Source organism: Cryptomeria japonica, chromosome 4, assembly GCF_030272615.1.
Source record: "Cryptomeria japonica chromosome 4, Sugi_1.0, whole genome shotgun sequence".
NCBI classification, from domain to species: domain Eukaryota; kingdom Viridiplantae; phylum Streptophyta; class Pinopsida; order Cupressales; family Cupressaceae; genus Cryptomeria; species Cryptomeria japonica.
Window position 1 is genome coordinate 348807292 of NC_081408.1, and position 21161 is coordinate 348828452.

Sequence of the window (21161 nt, forward strand, 5' to 3'; positions counted from 1 at the left end):
AAAAATTATGCCATAACACAAACCTAGATTTCTCCTTTTGTTTTTTTGCTTGAATGCATGAAATGTGGATTGCCCTTCAAACTAGAATAACTTGATGATAACACAATTATATTGGGGGGGGTGAATCGATATAATGCAATCTTTTTACTCAAATCAAAACTTAACCATCATCAACATGTTACCTATTTTTTGCTCTAGGCCAAAAATGAAAAAATATAATAATAAAAAATTATACCATAACACAAACCTAGATTTCTCCTTTTGTTTTTTTGCTTGAATGCATGAAATGTGGATTGCCCTTCAAACTAGAATAACTTGATGATAACACAATTATATTGGGGGGGGGGGGGAGGGGGGGGGGTGTGAATCGATATAATGCAATCTTTTTACTCAAATCAAAACTTAACCATCATCAACATGTTACCTATTTTTTGCTCTAGGCCAAAAATGGCCTTCCAATGAGTCCTAGCTCTTATTGAAAAGTTTGAGGAGTTTCAAATGTTTAAAAAGAAGAAAATCTTTAAATGGTTTTAAAGGTCCATTCTAAGACCTTTTCTTTCTTTTGATTATTAAAAGAGTAAAGAGGGTGAGTAATGTCTTCATTTTAAATTAAAAGCTCTTTCTAAGCCCTCTTTCAATGTGGAAAAGTGAGAGTTAAAGTGAAAATCAAATTGCTCAGGTTGATTTGGGATGGAGGGAATTCTATCTTTGAAAGGAAAATAACTTTTAATACGAGACATGGCATTTGGTAAGTAAAGCTTCTCCTCACTTAAAGTCTCGACATGAGATTAGGGTATGTTTAGGTCATGTAGAGTTTCAGATTCTCTTTGAAGAGAAATTGCATGTCATTCATGGTGGTCAAGGGTATCCTAGGCCTCATAGAGAATTTTTTACAAGAGATCAACCAGGATTTATCCCTGCAACAACAATTTACTTGGCATATCTTCATGTATTAGCCAGTTTCCACATTTAAAGAGTTGTCCTAAGGATTTAGACGTGAAAGATATTACTATTTTTGAGGGAGAAGTGTAAAAAAGGTTCCAGTAAGACACAAAGATCATTGATAAAAATCTCATCAAGGAATATAGAATAATGCAACAATATGATATAGAGGAGCCTCTCTTTTATTTATCATGTAAAGACAATTGTGTAAAATTCAATGACAAAGAGAAGAGACCACTATCTTAGTGTTTGTCTCAAAAATAGAGATATCGATTACCAATAGTGCTATGTTAAGAACAAAGGAATAGACAATAGGGACACAAAGATCATCAATGATACATTTACTTAAGAAAATAGTGTGTTCATAGCCAAGATGTTCAAGAACAACAAATAAAAAAAGATAGTTGCTCTTTGAGGCACTTTAGAAAACAAAAGATGTTGAAGAACATGGCCCTACATGAATGAGTTCAAATGTTCAAAGGCGACAAAATAGATCACAAAGCACTAGGACAGCAAGATGAGCAGTGAAAAAGGCCAACAATAATAGAGCTAAAGCTAATATAAGGCCTTTAAGAAAGAGTTTTCTCATGACTCTGTCTCTAGAGAAAGAAGTAATGCTAGGTGACAGTCCTAACAATTTGCAACCTAGAAAACAATACTCAAACCATAGATCAAATTAAAACTGGGCAATGAGGATTGGGAGGTTATGATTGTGTAAAGCGGAAAAATCGAACCCTAGTCATTCTCCCCTCCCCAACTCCAAGGAGAGAGAAGGGAGAGTCACTAGGGTTGATGGTTTTCACTTAGGAGGGACTTTACATTCAAAAGAGGGGTTGAAACCCACAAGATCCAATCCCACACAATGCAAGATTGGATTCTATATGAGTTTCAACGGTTGTGATAGCAAGGATACCCTCTTTTGTAAAGAAATGTAGATAGAAAGATTGAACTAGGAATGCATATAAAGTAGGAAAGATTCACTTATAAACAGAGATAGAAATATGATATGCAGCTGCGGACCTGGAATTAGCAGTAAAATGTCGAGACGGTGCTGTTCTGCAAATTTGAGCGAAAGTTGACGGGACGATGGCGCCCGGCGTGCACACGGTCCTCCGAAAAATCCGCAAAACGAAGGGGGATCTGTTCGTCTCTGCACAAGGATTCCAGATCTTCAATTACAACCGCGTACCTGCAACCTACACAGAAAAGAGAGGACGATTGGGGGTTAGGGATGAGGGGTTTGCCTTTAGGTCAAACCCCGGTTTTGGAATTAACCAAGAAATGAGAAATTGCTGTAAATGTAAATGATTGTAATGTAAAACAAGTACTAGTACCTTGTTGTAAGAATGTTTGTATTCTTACATGCGAAGGTGTAGATGTTGTTGTATGTTGTATGTTGTATGTGACATGTGATCTCCTCTTCAATGGTTGAATCCTTTTCTTGAATGCAACACTTAGCCTTGAATGGAGACTTAGAATTATCAATTGCTTGAAGGAATGCTTGAATGCTTGAATGCTTGAATATCGTTTCCATGTCTTGTACACATCTATCCTTCCTCCCCTAAAATGGGAGAGGAAATGTAGTTTATATACTTGTCAATTACGGTTAAAAGACTGATTTTTCCGACCTTGGGCCGACCAGGAAGTACTATTTTCCAAATTGCAAACATAAAGACCCGAAGCCCCATAGGAGACCGGGCCCAAAATAGGGCCAGGGACCAGGGCGCTGGGCGCCATGGTCCCACCTCCAGGGAAAGCAGGGTGCAAGGAGGATCAGGCCAGGGTGCTGAAAAATGCAGTTTTTGATGTCATGAACAAGTTTCGGGGTCTTCATTCAGGTTCCGTGTTGCATCGCCATCGTGAAGACCCAAATGCGGTCGAAATTGCAAGTGTCGCAATTTTAGGATGCTACATTTAGCCCCCACTTTAGCGGGAGTATAAGCGTACGCTCATACTTCCGGTAAAGTACAAGGAAACAACATTGAAAAACTTTCACCACGTCAAGGAGGCAAGATACACCAAGCCCCCAGTGGACTAAGGATCTTACGACTTCGATTGACAAAGTAAAAGGGAAGATCACGAGGGAGAACCATGACTGTCAGTAGTAAGGTTCCCTCACTATGAGTCATGCAAGAAAGATATCAAAAATTTTCAAGGCAAAGCTAAATTTGTCAAGAAATTTTCAAGTATCTTGAAAAGATATGAACGGGATGTATGCCCCCCTACGTTAAAGCGATCGCACATGCCTCATCGGGGGTGATTGCTTTAAGGTAGTGATACATATAAGAAATGAGAAAGGAGCACGTTATCACAATGATTTAGCCCCCAAGTGTGAGATAAGCCCAAGGATAATAGACGCAAAACACAAAGCACGAGGTGACTTTTCTTTCCTTGGGGTCAGTATGTTGTATGATAATTCATGTATATCATATGTATGTATGAATAATTGTTCTTCATTCCCCAATCAAGGAAGGTCACCTAGAAGAAGGGAACACATGTGTCTTTTGAGTCAACATGAGAGAGACCAAAAGAGATCTCAATGTTTTTCATCGTCCTCAAGTAGACAACACTACGGACAACAAATAGAAGAATGAGAATAACACATAGAAGAAGTAACAAAAGAAAGAGAGGAGAGAATCTACTATGCTAATGAAACTAGTCTAGCACGTCATCTACCCCCCGATCTTGCTGATCAATGTTTCGGGAAGGTAGGGAACACACTAGAGGAGGAACATCCAACACAACAGATGGAGCTATCATAAGATCCAAACAAGGGCTATGTTCATGTTCCAAGCCATGTTGTTCTTGTCTAGGAGCTAGGATAAGTGCTTTATAAAATTCGTTAGATAAATGGTTATCAACATCAACAAGTTCATATTCACTATCAGAAGCAAGAGAAGTAACATTTTCATCTATATCATCATCAAGATTTATAAAAATAGGGTCTTTAACTCGCACAGGATCAAGACCATCATGCATCTTATGTTTAGGAGATTTCGGCTCAATCGTCGGCTGAGGAGAAAATGGAATAATATTAGTTGAAGGTGTTTTTGGGGATTGCAAAGTTTGAGCTCTAAGACGACGCTTTCGCCAGCGTTCACGTGCAGAACGATTTCGTCTAGTCTTAGTAGGAAGTTGAAAAGATTGAGGAGGAGGAATGTTCTCATCCTTATCACTTGGGTGTTTAGGTTGTGGTCTCTTAGGTTGAAAAATAGGAGAAGAGGAAGGTCTCTTCTCTCCATAAGAGGAAGGAGGAGGAACTGCTCCATATAAAGGAGGAATATTTGGTTTAGGAAGGAGACCAAGTCCATCATGACGAGGAGGGATAGGTCTACTTTTAGGAAGTTTATTAGATATAGGCATAGTCACATCCATAGGGATGGGTTGGGAATCTTCTTGAGGAAAGACATTAGTTTTATCTTTCAAAGGAAGAACTTCCTTCTCAAGAATGATAGGAATGTCAAGTTTGGGTGTTCTAGGTTCACTTAGAGATAGGATCATATCTTTCTTCCACTTTTGATAAGATTTAAAAAGATGATCACTTCACGGAGGAAGAGATTGGAATTGTTTAGGCTAAAAGTAATCAATAGGAACGCTAGAAGTTCTTTCAGCTGGTTTAAAGAGACTATGATTGACAGTAACAACTTCACCATTATGGGGAAATTTCAAACACTTGTGAATAGGAGAAGCAATAGCTTTCATGGAAGATAGCCAAGGATAGCCTAGCTTCACACGAAATTGTTCGGATGATGGAATAATAGCAAAGTCCACATCAAGGGATTTGTTATGGACCTCAATAGGTAATGTAATAGAACCAATTGCAGGAGAAGAAAATGCATCAAATAGTTTCACAACCACATTTGTTTCATCATAGATCACTTGATTCAATTGCAAAGTAAAAAGGAATTCTTCAGTAATGACATTAACCATGCAGGAAGGATCAATAAGCACTCCACGACAAGGTGTATTTTTGACTTTTGCAACTATATATAAAGGACCATCAGGTGTCCTGATAGTTTCACTAGAATCAAAGGTGATCGAAAGTTCTTTAGGGATTTTCTGCTGCTCCACAAAGTTAATCACATTCGGAGTCATGGACACAAGATCATCAGGTGAGACAGAGGAATCAGTAGTATCAATCGCATTAGAGGTATGAGAAGGCAATGGATCAGTAAAAATCTTAAGATTTTGGTTAGGAGGAGCTACAGATGTGTTGCCTTTATCATTCACTCCAGAAACATAAATAGTATTATTATCAATCAAATCTTGAATTTTACCCTTTAAAGCAAAACATTTTTCAGTATCATGCCCAGGATGACGATGAAATTGACAAAAAGATTTGTTATCAAAATAGGGTGAATTAATCTTTGCAGGATCTATTTGCTTTATAGGAGGAAGAGTAAGCACATTTTGTTCCAATAACTTATTCATACTACTATGCAATGATTCATTCAAAGGAGTAAATTTTCTTTCTTTCTTGAAAAACTTAGAAATAGGAGGCACACCTGATGCTGCATTCACATTGTTGTTGATGATGTTTTCATTGAATTTGATGGACTCTCTGTTCGGTTTAAACTTCCCAAATGGTTGTTGACTACTATCACCCTTATCACTCGGAGCCATAGGATGTGATTGTTCCATTTGACTCACAGTCAGTTGATAATTGTGAAGAGTTGCACACAACTGTTGGAAAGAAGTAAACTCAGAAAACAGAAGATTTTCTCTAATATCTTTTTGTAAATTAGAAATAAAGATTCTTTGAATATCATTGTCAGGCACTGGAAAAGAAATTTGAGCATACAAATGCTTATATCTACCAATGAAATTAGTCACTTTTTCTTTAACACCTTGTTTACAATGCATTAAATCAATCAAAGTAACTTTAGGACTTATATTGTTTTGAAATTGTTGAATAAAAGCATTTGCAAGTTGTTCGAAAGAAGTAATAGAATAGGAAGGCAACGAGCAATACCATTGTAGGGCTTTATCTCTTAATGTTCTAGTAAACAGTTTTGCAAGCAACCTTTGGTCATAAGCAAAATCAGTACATATTGTTTGAAAGGTCTTAACATGTGTTAGAGGATCACCTTTACCATTATAAAGCTCCAAATGCGGAATTTCAACATGTTTAGGGGGGATAGCTCGAACAATATCAAGAGAAAGTGGGCTCGCAACATCAAATGTGGGCACACTAAACTTAGATTGATTCATAGAGGCAATTTGTTGCTGTAAAGAAGAGACAGTTTGTGCAAGATTGTTAATGGTCGCTTCAGTCGAAGAGTTCATATTAGATGTGTTAGATTGTGATGGAGGTGTTATGTTATTGAAAGAAGGTAGAGAGTAAGGTGGTGGGACACTATGATAGTTAGTCATAGGAGATGATTGGAAAGGAGGAACACTACAAGGAGGAATGGAAAACGAATTGCCCCCTTGCGTCATGTTCATTTGTGGGGATATAATAGGAACACTCATTGAAGGAATGAATGAAGAAGTTGGATTGAATGAAGGAAGAGGGTTGATTGAAGAAGAAGGATTGCCCCCATGACTGGTGATCATAGGTGGAATATCTTGTATTGAAGTAGTCATTATGTTTGATGTAAAAGTAGGTATACTAGCAATAGGAGTTGTCAAAGGAATATAATGATTAACTTGAGTAGGAGGTTGTGTGTAACTTAAGGTTTCAGCACAACTTTTCATAGGCATCACATTCGAGTCCACAATGTGTGCAATACCACGCAAAATATCAATTCCATTCTTATCACTTTGAACCATACGTTTTAGACCCTCAATTAATGAAAGAGCTTGACTATCGGGGTATTCTTGAGACATCCATTGTCGAAAATCATCAAATTGGTTATCCAATTTTGAAAGTTGTTCTACAGAAACCTCATGGAGAGCTTCTTCATCATTAAGAGGATTAGAGGAATTACCCATGTCCTCATTAAAAAGGCCATTCAAATTAGGTTCTATCTCCTCGGTAATTACACCTTGGAAAGACTTAATTCTAAGGCTTCGTCTAACGGGAATAGTGTAAGTAGGACTTATTGTTGTAAAACTCATGCACTAAAGAGAGAGAGAAGATTTTGAATTTTAGAGGTAGCAAATTTCAATAAAATCAGCCAATCTCCTAGATTTAAGCTGTTAAATGCAATCAGGACAATCTCCCGAAATTTCGGAAAAAATGTCCGGGACCGTGGCGAACGGGGTGCACACAGTCCTCGCAACTTTTTTCGAAATTTTCAGGGATGAAAGTTATGATGATTTTAAAGCTAATCTGAAAAAATTGAGTGATTTTACGATCTGTAGATAGGCCAAATTAAAGTTGCAATCTCAAAATTGAACCCTACCAAGATTGTTGAAAAATGTAAATTTTGAATTTTGAAAAAGAGAGGGAAACTGAAATTTTGAATTTTATGATTTTAGAGGGAATGCTGAAAGCAATGCAAGTTTTGAAAATTAACAATTGACTCAATTTCATGCAAAATTCAAATTTGAAAGTGGAAATCAAGGTTGCTGCAATTAAACACTTAATTTCAAAAGTCACAAACTGCAAAAATTTGAATAAAGCACTGAAATTTCGAATGAATGCTAACACAATTTTCAGATTTAGGACTGTAAGAAACACAATTTTGACACAAATTTCAATTTCAACAATTTTTGAATGATTAGAAGCCTCAATCCAAGCAATCGTTAGACCAACTTCGACTTTAATTTTGAAGGTGTTAAAATTGATAAAATCAGCCAAAATTCTGGATTTTAGCAAAAAAATACAGTAAGATCTAGCTCCCGAAATTTCGGAAAAAATGTCGGAGACGATGGCGCTCGGGGTGCACACGGTCCTCGCAACTTTTTTCCAAATTTTCAGGGATGAAAGATATTGTGATTTTATTGCGGAATCCAAAGTTACAGTCGATTTGGAAGTGTTTTGATTAGTGAAATTATCAGTCAAAGGTTGAATCAAGAAGGTCTTAAAAATTAGGGTTTTGACATTTAACCACTTAATTTTCAGAATTAAAGCACAAATATGAATTGGCAATTTGCAATAGAAGGGTAGATCTGAAACAAGCATTAACAATTAAACATTTCACAAGTTTAATTACTTAAAAAGAAAATTTTAAGGTTTTTATGCAATCAACCTCTAAAATTTGCAAAAGATCAAACATGGAAATATAATTAGGAAAGCAAAATTTTCAGATCTAACCATGAAAAATCAGAATGAGGATGTTCACGTCGGGTTCACCAAAATGTAAAGCGGAAAAATCGAACCCTAGTCGTTCTCCCCTCCCCAACTCCAAGGAGAGAGAAGGGAGAGTCACTAGGGTTGATGGTTTTCACTTAGGAGGGACTTTACATTCAAAAGAGGGGTTGAAACCCACAAGATCCAATCCCACGCAATGCAAGATTGGATTCTATATGAGTTTCAAGGGTTGTGATAGCAAGGATACCCTCTTTTGTAAAGAAATGTAGATAGAAAGATTGAACTAGGAATGCATATAAAGTAGGAAAGATTCACTTATAAACAGAGATAGGAATATGATATGCAGCTGCGGACCTGGAATTAGCAGTAAAATGTCGAGACGGTGCTATTTTGCAAATTTGAGCGAAAGTTGACGGGACGATGGCGCCCGGCGTGCACACGGTCCTCCGAAAAATCCGCGAAACGAAGGGGGATCTATTCATCTCTGCACAAGGATTCCAGACCTTCAATTACAGCCGCGTACCTGCAACCTACACACAGAAAAGAGAGGACGATTGGGGGTTAGGGATGAGGGGTTTGCCTTTAGGTCAAACCCCGGTTTTGGAATTAACCAAGAAATGAGAAATTGCTGTAAATGTAAATGATTGTAATGTAAAACAAGTACTAGTACCTTGTTGTAAGAATGTTTGTATTCTTACATGCGAAGGTGTAGATGTTGTTGTATGTTGTATGTTGTATGTGACATGTGATCTCCTCTTCAATGGTTGAATCCTTGTCTTGAATGCAACACTTAGCCTTGAATGGAGACTTAGAATTATCAATTGCTTGAAGGAATGCTTGAATGCTTGAATGCTTGAATATCGTTTCCACGTCTTGTACACATCTATCCTTCCTCCCCTAAAATGGGAGAGGAAATGTAGTTTATATACGTGTCAATTAGGGTTAAAAGACTGATTTTTCCAACCTTGGGCCGACCAAGAAGTACTATTTTCCAAATTGCAAACATAAAGACCCGAAGCCCCATAGGAGACCGGGCCCAAAATAGGGCCAGGGACCAAGGCGCTGGGCGCCCTCATCCTGAAGGACCAGGGCGCTAGGTGCCATGGTCCCACCTCCAAGGACAGCAGGGTGCAAGAAGGATCAGGCCAGGGTGCTGAAAAATGCAGTTTTTGATGTCATGAACAAGTTTCGGGGTCTCCATTCAGGTTTCGTGTTGCATCGCCATCGTGAAGACCCAAATGCGGTCGAAATTGCAAGTGTCACAATTTTAGGACTCTACAGATTGTTACACAAAGAATGTGGTATACTTTAAGCCAAGATATAATTTTTAATCCTACAATCCAAAGCAATGTTCTAACCCTAAATTAAACATCATTAGGTTTTCACAGTCACGGTCATTTGGGACTTGCAAAAAATAGAGTTTACAGTCATCACAATGCTAGAGTGGAAACACTTCAAAGAAATAAGAGAAAGAGCAGTCACACGAGTGTTGGAAAGTCTTCACCAATGAAATATCAAAGCATTTCATGAGCCAATAAGGTTCAAATCACATAGAAATGATGCCAAAGGATAGTAAACAGTAAATAACACTATCCACAACAACCAAAAGAAAACCTTTTTCAGTCAAAAGAAATGTGAAATGCAGTCCTCAATACAATGAGAAAAATCTATAAAGAGCAGGCCAAAGTTAGGACAGTCCACTCATTGGACAAAAGATACAAAGAAATAATGATATTAATATTGGGAGATAACAAACAAACTAATTCACAACAAATGAAGCCATCACGGTCCCAAAAAAGAATATCACAACCCTAGTTCTAAAATAAAGGTCACTAATTAAGAGCATGAAGCAATAAGACTTAGAGCAAACACAAGACAACTTTAATGAAGGCTAAAGTTGCCACATTCATATTAAGGATAGTGATTTGTAAACAAAATGAGGGTTTTGTTCAATGTTTAACAATGGTGAATAAAATTATCTGGAAACTTACTGCTGATGGTAAATTTTTTGTCTCCTATCTTTATATTCAGCAATATTCTAGTCAGGAGAGTCCTTGTTGGGCTAAGGCTTGGGTGAAAGGACTTATTCCCAAAATTGATTTTTTTTTTTGGACTGTCCTTCAAAATAAGATCATGACGACTGACAATCTCAAAACTAGAGGTTTTTTCCTGCTTAGTATTTGTCATCTTTGTATGCAGAATGAGTAAACCATTAATCACATGTTTATCCATTGTCCCTTCTCTTCTGATATTTGGGCTAGATGTCTGGACAACTTCAATGTCAGATGTGTCTTCCCTGAAGCTATCCAAGATGTTTTTAATTCCTGGTTCCACCCTTCAAAGAACAATTCAGTTACTTTGTTATGGAGATTTTCTTTACCTCGTATTTGTTGGGGAATCTGGAAAGAAAGAAATGGTAGAGTGTTCAGAGATAAGGCTTCAAAAGCTCAAAATATTTTTGAGAAAATCAAGACATATGATGGAGAACCTCTACATCACTGGTGGAATAACCAACCCCAAAGATCAAGGTGATAATATCATTTTCAAGAATTGGAGAATAAAGGGGAGTGACATCATACATGCTAATCCTAGAGAAGAGGCAAGATGGGAATGCCCCCCTCACGGATGGATGAAAATTAACTTCGATGGTGCTTCCAAGGGTAACCCTGACAATGCAGGGTGTGGTGTGGTTTTAAGGGATGAAGGGGGAATATGCAAAGCTATCAAATGTATTCCTATAGGCAATCAAACCAACCATGTTGTCAAGGCCATTGCTACTTATCATGGGTTGGTTCTTGCTAAGGAATCCAATTGCACTAAATTTTGGGTTGAAGGTGATTCTTTGAACATTATTAATTGCTTGAATAATGTTTTCCCTCCCTCTTGGTCTATACACAATGCCATCAAAACTGCGAAGGAAATTAGTGAAACTTTTGAAATGTGTATTTTCACACATGTATACAGAGAAGCCAACAAGTGTGCTGATTGGGCCGCCAACTTGGCTTGCCATTTTGACAAAATCATTGCCCTTAATGGTGAGAGTAATCTCAAGTGTGAGGCGAAATCAATTATTGATTTGGACCATATCCAGATGAAGCAACATATCTTTACTAGTCACAATTTCTAATGCCTTTTCCTCATTTTTCTATGATTGTTCTCTACGGCGGAGTGACTTGTTTTATTATTAGTCATATCATATTTACTTTGCACAGATTCTGGGTGGATCTTCATAACAACAACAAAATTGTTGTGTTTCTTCACAGAGATCACAGAGAAAATAACAGAGCCAAGATAAGGAAGAATTGTGAAACTAAGGGTAATATGGGAGGTAATAAAAAAAGGTTTGAACTGGCTTCTTGCTCAGACTGGAAGAAAAACAATGAAGTCTGGGAGATTCTTCAAGAGGGAGGCTTGAGTGTTTTTATGGAAAGGCTCTACAGCAAAGACCCTACTGTCACTAAGCATTTCATAAAAAACTAGAAGAATGGTAAGGTTCTTGTTGGTACCTAGATGAAGAAGGTGGACGAAGGTGTCATTGTTGAAGCTACGGGTATGGTCAAAAAAGGTATTAAATTTTACAGAGATCGAAGTGTGTCTGACAAGGTTGCGGATAGGTTTCCTATCATTGATCATATTAACATCCTGATTAACAAATTTGAACAGATTAAAGGCAAGGAGGGTGATAAGGATCAAATGGAGAAGAAGGGTCATGAAAAAAGAACAAGGGCCAACACTCGGAAATAGGTTGATATTAAGGAAAAAAAGTTAGAATAAATGAAAAATTATGCGATCAATATGAAGCAGATGGTGGTTCATGTTGAATAACTTATGAGAAACATTTAGTTGTCCTTGCGTTGTCTTTGTGCTTTCCTTTGGTTGTCTAGTGTTGCTTCATTTGTATTGTGTTCACTTTTTGTTTTGGCTGGGAACTGTTCTATGTGTGGGTGAGCAGGAACTATTGTTTTCTTCCTCTTTTATGCTTTAACTTTCTCCTGCTTTGTAACAAGGTTCCGGGTTCCTTTCAAAAACCCATTTTTAATTAATCAAAACAATGGTGAATAAAATCAGAAGCAGAGCAATTTGCCTTATGAAACAAATCAAGATCTTGCATGACCACAACCATGGAGTAAGATGACAGTGAAAATAATAGAAAGGAATCTAATGATAGTCAAAGAGTATAGTGATTTAATAATTAATGAAAGCTAAGTTTGCATCACAGAGTCTTATACAGTCTACAAATTAAGGTTAAAGGGAATGATTGTGTAGTCCTACATGAGTGTAGAGAATAATGTATGAGATAAGGATCAGTAATGAGCTCAAGAATAGATAATACAATGATAGCAACCCTTATGAAAGATGCACCAGAGACAGTAAATAAGATGTTGAAGTCCCAAAACCATTGGAGTATTTTAAAATACAAACCTCAATAGTCAAAGATCATTGATAGGAAACTTAACAAGTTTTTTATAACAACACCAATGGTCAAAGTTTCAGAACACTCATAGAGCACCATTTGAAACAAAAAGAAGTTTTATCAAAAATACAATCAAAAGACCATCACAATGATAGACATTGTCATAACACATGGAAGAAAATCAAGGAATGAATGCTCATACACAATCACTAGTCATAGGTGCAGAGTAGACAAAGTACAATAAGCCTTTTTATAGGCACAAGGGTGGAAATGGAGCGGGCTGTGAGAAGAATTGAATCCGCTGAGCGAAAAACAATGATTATGTTGCAAAGCACAATGAGAAGAGAGGCATTGAAAATATACAGACCTTTGCCAAAGATTAGAGAACAGAGATGATATCAGAACAGTCCAAGGATAGAGCTGGTAATGAAATGGCTTTCATAGCAATCATAGCATTGTTTGTAAAGGAAGTCACAGTCAAATAAATAAATGAATGAGAAGGCACTACAGTACTAAAAGACAATGATATCACATCAAAAGAGGCTATGAAAAAAGTATGCCTAGAAAGTTATTCTGAGCTTTCACTAAACACCATGTTTAAAAGTCAATACAAGCTTCTATAATAAGGCATCACCTAAAATCAGGCAACTACTAGATAACCAAGACAACTATCAAGGAGAATCAAACAGTTGCATCAACATACAAGAAGTCCTAATCAGTAAAAAGGAGGAAATTTGAAGATAATAGGTAGAGTTTTCAAGTCATACATCAATTTGTAGCTGAAAAGGAGGAGCTTTAGGGTAGATTACAATAGTTAAGCCTCAGTTTTGACCCCACATGTGTGCTAGACCTGTCAAGGCTACTTTTAGAGCAGTTCACAACTAGTTACAAGGAGTTCCATTTGCATTTTTGCATGCTTTTCAGGCAATTCCGACCCAAGAGAAACGTTCATGCAAATTTGAAGATAAAGACAAATTGGAAACTATCAATTGGAGCTGAGTTCAAGGAGGCACAAGCAGTTCATCTTCCATCTCTTCCTTCAGTTTCTTTTGAAGACTTCTTCTATAACTCTTTTCCTTTCTTTTTTTCTCAGTGAGTTCTTTCTTTCTCTAGCATGTATTGTAGCTTCTCAAAGATCTTTCAGGTAGAAGGAATGTAATTGTAACTCAAAATTTTAAGTTTTAGCAAGCATTTTGCAAGTTGTGGTAAAATTATTCCTTTCAATTGAATAAAAGGCAACAATTCTTTCCAAACATCTTTTGTCTCAGCTATTATGTGTGAATTATTTGATACATTTCATTGTGTTCTTCACTCACAAAACCTTTGAAATATGTCTCAATCATGTTGATATTGGAATAAGAGAATTCAATTTAAATATAGGTTATGAGTTGTGTCATGCTTTCTCAAAAAAATGAAGTTGTGGAAGTTATTTTCCCTTCATGCAAAATCTGAATGTAGACCTTCTCTTAAAATATTTATGTATTTGATGATCAGTTTGAGTTGTGAGCATGAAATTTCTTCTACTGAATTTGATTGTGAGTTCAGGACAACAAATCTAATCAAAATTATTTAGGTGCATCACCTCCTGTTAGCTTTAGAATTTCAGTTTCAGTTATCTTCCAATCCCTTTTGCAACCAAGTTAATAGTTTCAAGAGGTATTCATTATGAGAACTAGCTCACTTTGGATATTGATCCTCAAGATAGGCAACCCACAGGCCTAAGGATCATTCCATATTTCACAGGATTGTTGAGCTCCCAGCTTAGCAACATGGCTCAATCCTTCATGACAACACAACAATAGTAACAATAACAACAAACATACACATAAGAAAGAACACTAGATTCACATGGAAATCATTTCAGGAGAAAACTATGGTGAATTGATTGCTTGGATCTATTGTCCAAATCTATCCTTACAAAATAAAATGAAAAGGTTTTATAGTGTTTGCAAGCACCAACTTACTGGAGACACCAATCCTCAATTATAGAATTTGCATATGCCAACCTACTAGAGACATGAATCCCCACAATTAAGCATTAACTCAATAAGAGACACCAATCTCTTTGAGGAAGAGGCACCAACCTCTTATGCACAAATTCGCCTTAAAAAATTGATAGAAGTTTCTTCATAACTTTTCTCCAATTCATTTTTCTTTATCAAACTTTAATTTTGAATTATCATTTATTTGCTTTGATCCAATCAAAATTGCTCTATAATGCATCTACTTTGCTTTGTGTTTGAATGATTCGATATTAAGCCCACATAGCATTCATACCTCATAGACAACTCACAACTACCTGAAGACTTACTCCAATACACACACACACACACATATCAGTCCATTCATTTTAGTTTTTGTTAGAATGGTTAGATTCATTAATTTAACATGCAATAGGTTGACCAAGAGACATAATAAGATTATATTGTTAAAACCATCGAGTCAGCCATGTATATGTTGGATTTTGCAAACCCTATCAAATTATTACCAAGTTTGAATGTAGGTTAAGATTTTCACAAGTAGATTTGAGTAATATGAGCTTGAACCATATTTGAAAAAAGTGACATGCATGACACACTACATTGAAAATTCATTATCCAATTAGAAATAGTCAAAAATTACATGTCATTGGTCATGGTCTATAAAGTTACATTCAAATTTGAGTACTCCTAACATGCAAGTCCATGTGAAACAACCACAACCACTTATCATACAATCACTTCATCATGGATAAGATTGGACCCCTCTACTTTCCTTATACACACTTGCACTAGCTTTATATGTGGAAATACATCACATTATCCCTAGTCTTTCTCTTTCCTCCTATGCTCATGCAAGATATGGAAACATATCACACAATCATGAACTGCTCTTCTTCCCTTCTATACTATGTGCTAAGATGCTATATAGTAACATCACACTCCATCACAATCCTTCTCTTTTCCCTTTCCCTTGCATAGGCTTTGAGCACTTGTACACATGGCAACACATTGTGTCATCATGACTCTAATAGGTTTAGACCTACATACCTCTATGTTAGTGCATAACAAATTAGAACACATCAATGTGGACAAAATATTTTTTTTGAGCTTTGATAGGACTTGGGCTTGTAATGACAACTAGACAAGTGGCACAAATGTGTACCCTTGTGACATTGATAGGGCTTTAACATATGTAGGGAGCACTAGCACTCTATCATGACATGTGTCAACTTAGCACAACTATGTGGTGGGCCAACAATTCATACCTTGTGCTCACGTGATGTAATGAATGAACACCAATTAGAGCTAACTCAAACACTTGGGTAGGGACCACACCACATAAGCCAAGAATTAAAGACTTGGACAATGATGGAAATATTTTGAGTGATTGAGATGAACAATATTGCTAGGAAGGTGGTGTTGATAAATGCACAAACATTGACGCGTAAGATACCACTTAAGCTACTAGGCATGAGCCAAAGTCAATCAACTACAAATTATAGTAAAAGTAACCAAGGGCCCATATAGATTTAAGGTTTTAGGAATAGGACAAAATGATTGTGAGATTATGATTGAAGAAACCAACATCAAAGAGACCAAAAGATAGCACAATAACAAGAGAGAATAACATATGACAAGATTAAATTGTATTCCTATCAAGATGCAAAAGAGATCAACTAGATCATTAGAATTACATACAATGTAGAAGAGTCTGCTTATAAAGGCAAGGCTAAGAGACAAAAGAGCACACAATGATGACATATGTCTCAATGAGATGCAAGGGTATGTAGGGGTAGGTAGGAGAAACAATAAAATATTCCACATGAGGTGGATCATCCACTGAAGGTACAATTTTCACTCCGCGATAAGTAGATATGATAAGTAACAACAAGATCACACCAGAAAAGGTGGAAATTCTCCTACATACACACTCCCAGTGTATGCACATCTCCCTAAGTGTCTCATATGAAAACCAAAATGTTATGCATGTACCTAAGTAAACTTAAGTAAAGTGTAATTATATCTAAGATGAGTAAATAATTACACCAACACCCCACCTTAAGTGCAACTTAGGGGAATTCACTTAAGTCTACAATGTAACTAAGCAATGCAAGATAGGTCTCAGCTACAAGGCCATGTTAGGTACCCATATACAAATGCAAATGTAATCTCCCATAAAGTAGGGAAAGAGAGAAAAACCCAATGGTAAACCCCTCCCCCCCCAAAAAAAGAGAGATGAAAACTATACAAAGAACTCTCAAAGAAGTATGTGGAGGACAAAATTCCATGTGAGGAAAAAGTCCCCCCCATAAGAGAGAAGAAGAGAGACTAAGTAGCCCCCCCTCAATATAGAATCTGCACCAATGGTAGAAGCTCGAAAATCAATGAAGAAATTGTTCCACGATCGTCAAACCATGTTCCTCCCCTTAAGAAGAAACAAAACCAAAGGTGTATCCATGAAGTCTCCCCAATCATGAAGGGAAGATGTAGGAAAAAAACTCGTGATGAATAGAATCTCTGAAAACTGCTCAAGTGTCCCCATGTTGATGCTGAAAGTTACCCCCTCCAAAGGTGGTGTACTGATCCACACTGCTGAAAAAGGCACTCCAAGATCTAGTGGAGAATAATGTATAACATGATCGAAAGACTTGCATGTCTCCTCTAAAGATAAAGAGACATCCTCCAACCGATATACATAAAAATCCACAATCATGTTAACCTCAAAAGAATGATCATGTAGAGAATGAACAAGAGGGTCAAAGTTTTCCATCACGAAAATTGAAGAAGGATCATCTTCATCAAAGAGAAGATGAATATCATCAATGATGTCTCCCAAATCTGCAATGTAGGATTCCACAAACAAACCTGCAATGTTTGTCAAGTAGTCATCCCAATGAACTGAAGCTGAAAGACAAGATATATCATATTGCACTGAATCACAAGAAGAAAAAACTTTTGCACTATCTACATCATCAGGTGCAATTGGTGATGTGATATCAGTAGGAGAAGACGAAATGCAAGGCTCGAGAATGGGGTCACATGTGAGAATTTTGGAGTTCTCCTCAAAATTTGAATCATCACAGGAAGTATGATCAACATACGAAGAATCATCCTCATCAATAGGAACAAAATTTGAAAAGGAATATAACCGAGATGCATGATCCACAATCCTAGTCAAAATGATATCTCTACTTTCCAAGTCTCTAATGATAACTAACTCAGGTGTGAACGCCACAGTTTTCTTTGTTGCCCCATGTGTGATTTGATAGATGGAAAAAAGATTGTTTGTCAAATGGGGTACACACAACACATCATTGAAAGAGTTATCCCCAATGGAAATAGATCCTTTCCCAATCGCATCCATGTATGTATGATTGGCCATCAAAATCTGTGGCATGGTGCAAGGCTCAAATGAAGAGAACATAGACTGTGAAGATTCCATATGATGAGAAGCCCCTAAATCTAGAAGCCATCTCCCTAAATCATGACTTGTAGTAGCACAAAGAGCTTGTCCTTTTCTTGTCCCAAAAGAGTGAGTCTTCCCACTTGTTGCTACCATAAATGCTTGCCCTTTCCCCTTTGATTGTGAGAAAGTGCAAGGTGACGAATCATCCTTCTTGTAGGCATTTGGTAAATCAATGTTGTTCTTTTTGAGGATATGGAGGAGCTCATCAATCTTCTTAGAATGGTAACGATGCTCCTCTGACCAACCTTTTTACAATAGGCACAAGTTGGTCTCTCCTTCTTTGGTGAATTGTCCTTCTTGGAAGAGGATGGATCTCCTTGTTGTGGAGAAGGTGGTTCTTTATCCTTAGGCTTTGATTGCCATTTATTCTTGTTTGAATTGTCCTTTCCTTGATTTCCTTTGTTCCCTTGAGTTTCCACATATGCTTGAGACTTAGAGGTCTTAAGAATGCCCATGCTTATCAACATATATATGAAAGCATCAAATGTAGGCATTTTGTAGCTTGAGCCCATTGTCATCCTACGGGTTTGGAAACTAGAAACAAATGTTCCATATTCTTGTGGAAGCTTGCCCATCAAATTTTAGATCAAATTAGTGTCCTTTTTATCAATTCCACAATATTTGAGTTGTGCCCTAAACTCATTTGCCTTAGTGATATAATCTTGTATTGTATCAAAGTTCTTGGGATCTAACTATTGGTGTTGGAAATAAACCACACCCAGACCGACGATGGACTAGTCCAAGAGGGGCCAGTAGCGCAGTGGTAGAGCACTCCAACAACGTTATGGAAGGTCCTAGGTTCGTTTCCTAGCTGGTCCATGTATCAACATGGTATCAGAGCCAGGTCCAGGCTAGGAGCCCCAAGCACACAAGAGGTGTGGCTTAAGGGGGGGTGTTGGTGTTGGAAATAAGATACACCCAGACCGATGATGAACTGGTCCAAGAGGGGCCAGTAGCTCAGTGGTAGAGCACTTCAACAATGTTATGGAAGGTCCTAGGTTCATGTCCTAGCCAGTCCATGTCTCAACACTAACATGGTGAGATCACTCTTAATTTGATATCACCTAATCTCATCAACTTGAACATACAAGTCTTGAAACTTTTGCCAAGCATCCTTAATTGTAGTACATTTATCAATATGAAAGATGAGATATTTTGATACATATTTTCTTAAGTTACCAATTACCATGATGTTCTCAGTGAGCCAATCCAAGTGACTATTGGGATTAGCCTTAGGATCAGCGGGAGCAACAATAGTTCCATCAATGTAATGAGTTAATTCTTTTTCCATTAGTTTACTCCATGCATCATTTTTCCAAGTAGCATAATTATGTGGAGTTAAGAGAGAAAAATTATGAGAACCCATAGAATCAAAATAAAAGAACACAAGAGATAAGAGCACAAGAGACACCCCCCCAAAAAAAAAAAAAAATTTAAATTTTTTTTTTAAAAAATGATGATTTTGGCACTTTATATGTAGTGTGTGTACAATAGGCCACTTGCAAACAATGGAAAGGTGGACTTCTAATTTTGTTTTACAACTTCCCCAATAGGCTAAGAACTACAATGCAAAATACCCAAAGGATAGATCTATGCAATACAAGTGCCAAATTGGCCTAAAAGGACCATATGCTAGAAGTACAATTTATACTCAAAATCACTGCAAACTAATGGCAGATTATGAAAGTATACGAAAAATATTGCACTTTCAAAAAAAATGACACCTGAAAAGGAGTTCGTATGAGCCCCAACGGAGTCCTAGAAGTTGCATAAACGAGGATTGGACAGGTACAATCACCAAAAACTAAATTTTCTAAAAACTTTGTCCATCCAAATCAAAAAATAACACAACCAAGTGAAAGTACACGAAAATTATCCCCCCCAAAAAAATTGCACTAAAAAAGGAGCCAAAATGAGCAAGATATGGGCCTTCAAAGTTGGGCCAAAAATTGAAACTGCTCAACAGAGAGGGTCTAAAAATTTTCACAAAATGATGACGTCAAAAAATTGTGATCTTAAATTTGATGATCATATGGCCATCACTGAAAAACTTCACCCCCTACCTGATTGGGCGTCCGTACGGTACGGACGTGCTCACATGTCACCTCCTTACTGGATCTGTACAGTAAGGAAATGTTGACTAGTCTCTACGTGGCAGGTACAACTGGTGGAGTGGTGCCTACTGGGCCAATGAAAACACAATGTGTGGCGCTCTATTGGTAGATACGGACCACTGAGAATGTGCCATGTGGAGTTGAGTGATCTCTCCCTGTCGCTGAGGTGGTGTTTGTGTGGCGTACTTGCAGAGGGGTCGGTGATGTGCAGGAATGTCGCGTGGAGGTAGGTGACTGGAAAGGTGGCTCTATGAAAGAGCACCGACGAAGAAGAGCGGTGGTGGCCCAATCGAGGTGGTCGAAAAGAAGACATGGCACTAGAAGATACGGTTGGGTATGGCCCTACAGCATAATAAATGCGATAGAATAGTACGAAGGTTGGGGTGGTCTGCAGACCCCCCCCCCCCCCCCCCCCCAAATTATAATATATGCATTTTTAAAAATAATTTTTTTACAATTAAATTTTAAAAAAACGCGAAATTAAATAAAAAGATAATAAATTAAAAAATAATTTCGTAGAAAAATATTAATATTTTTTTTTTTGCAAACCGTACCGTACTACCTAAATTAGGCAAAAACTTTCCTCTAATCCCCGAAATTGATTTTCTCCAAAATAGGCTGAATTTATACTCAAAATTTATGGAAATGGCCACTTGGACGCAATGGTGAGGTTGGATCTGGTCTAGGACTTCTTCTCCTCAGATCTGCCTCTTGACCTCCTTAAAAAATGCAATAAAATCTCTCCAAAGGCTATACAATGGTGCTCCAACCGATCTCATACCATGTGAAATATGCTTGAAGAAACCAAGATCAAAGATACCAAAAGATAACACAATAACAATAGAGAATAAAATATGACAAGAATAAACTGTAATCCTATCAAGATGCAAAAGAGGTCAACTAGATCATTAGAATTACATACAATGTAGAAGAGCCTACTTATAAAGGCAAGGCTAAGAGACAAGAGAGCACAAAATGATGACATGTGGCTCAATGAGATGCAAGAGTAGGTAGGGGTAGGTAGCAGAAACAATAAAATATTCCA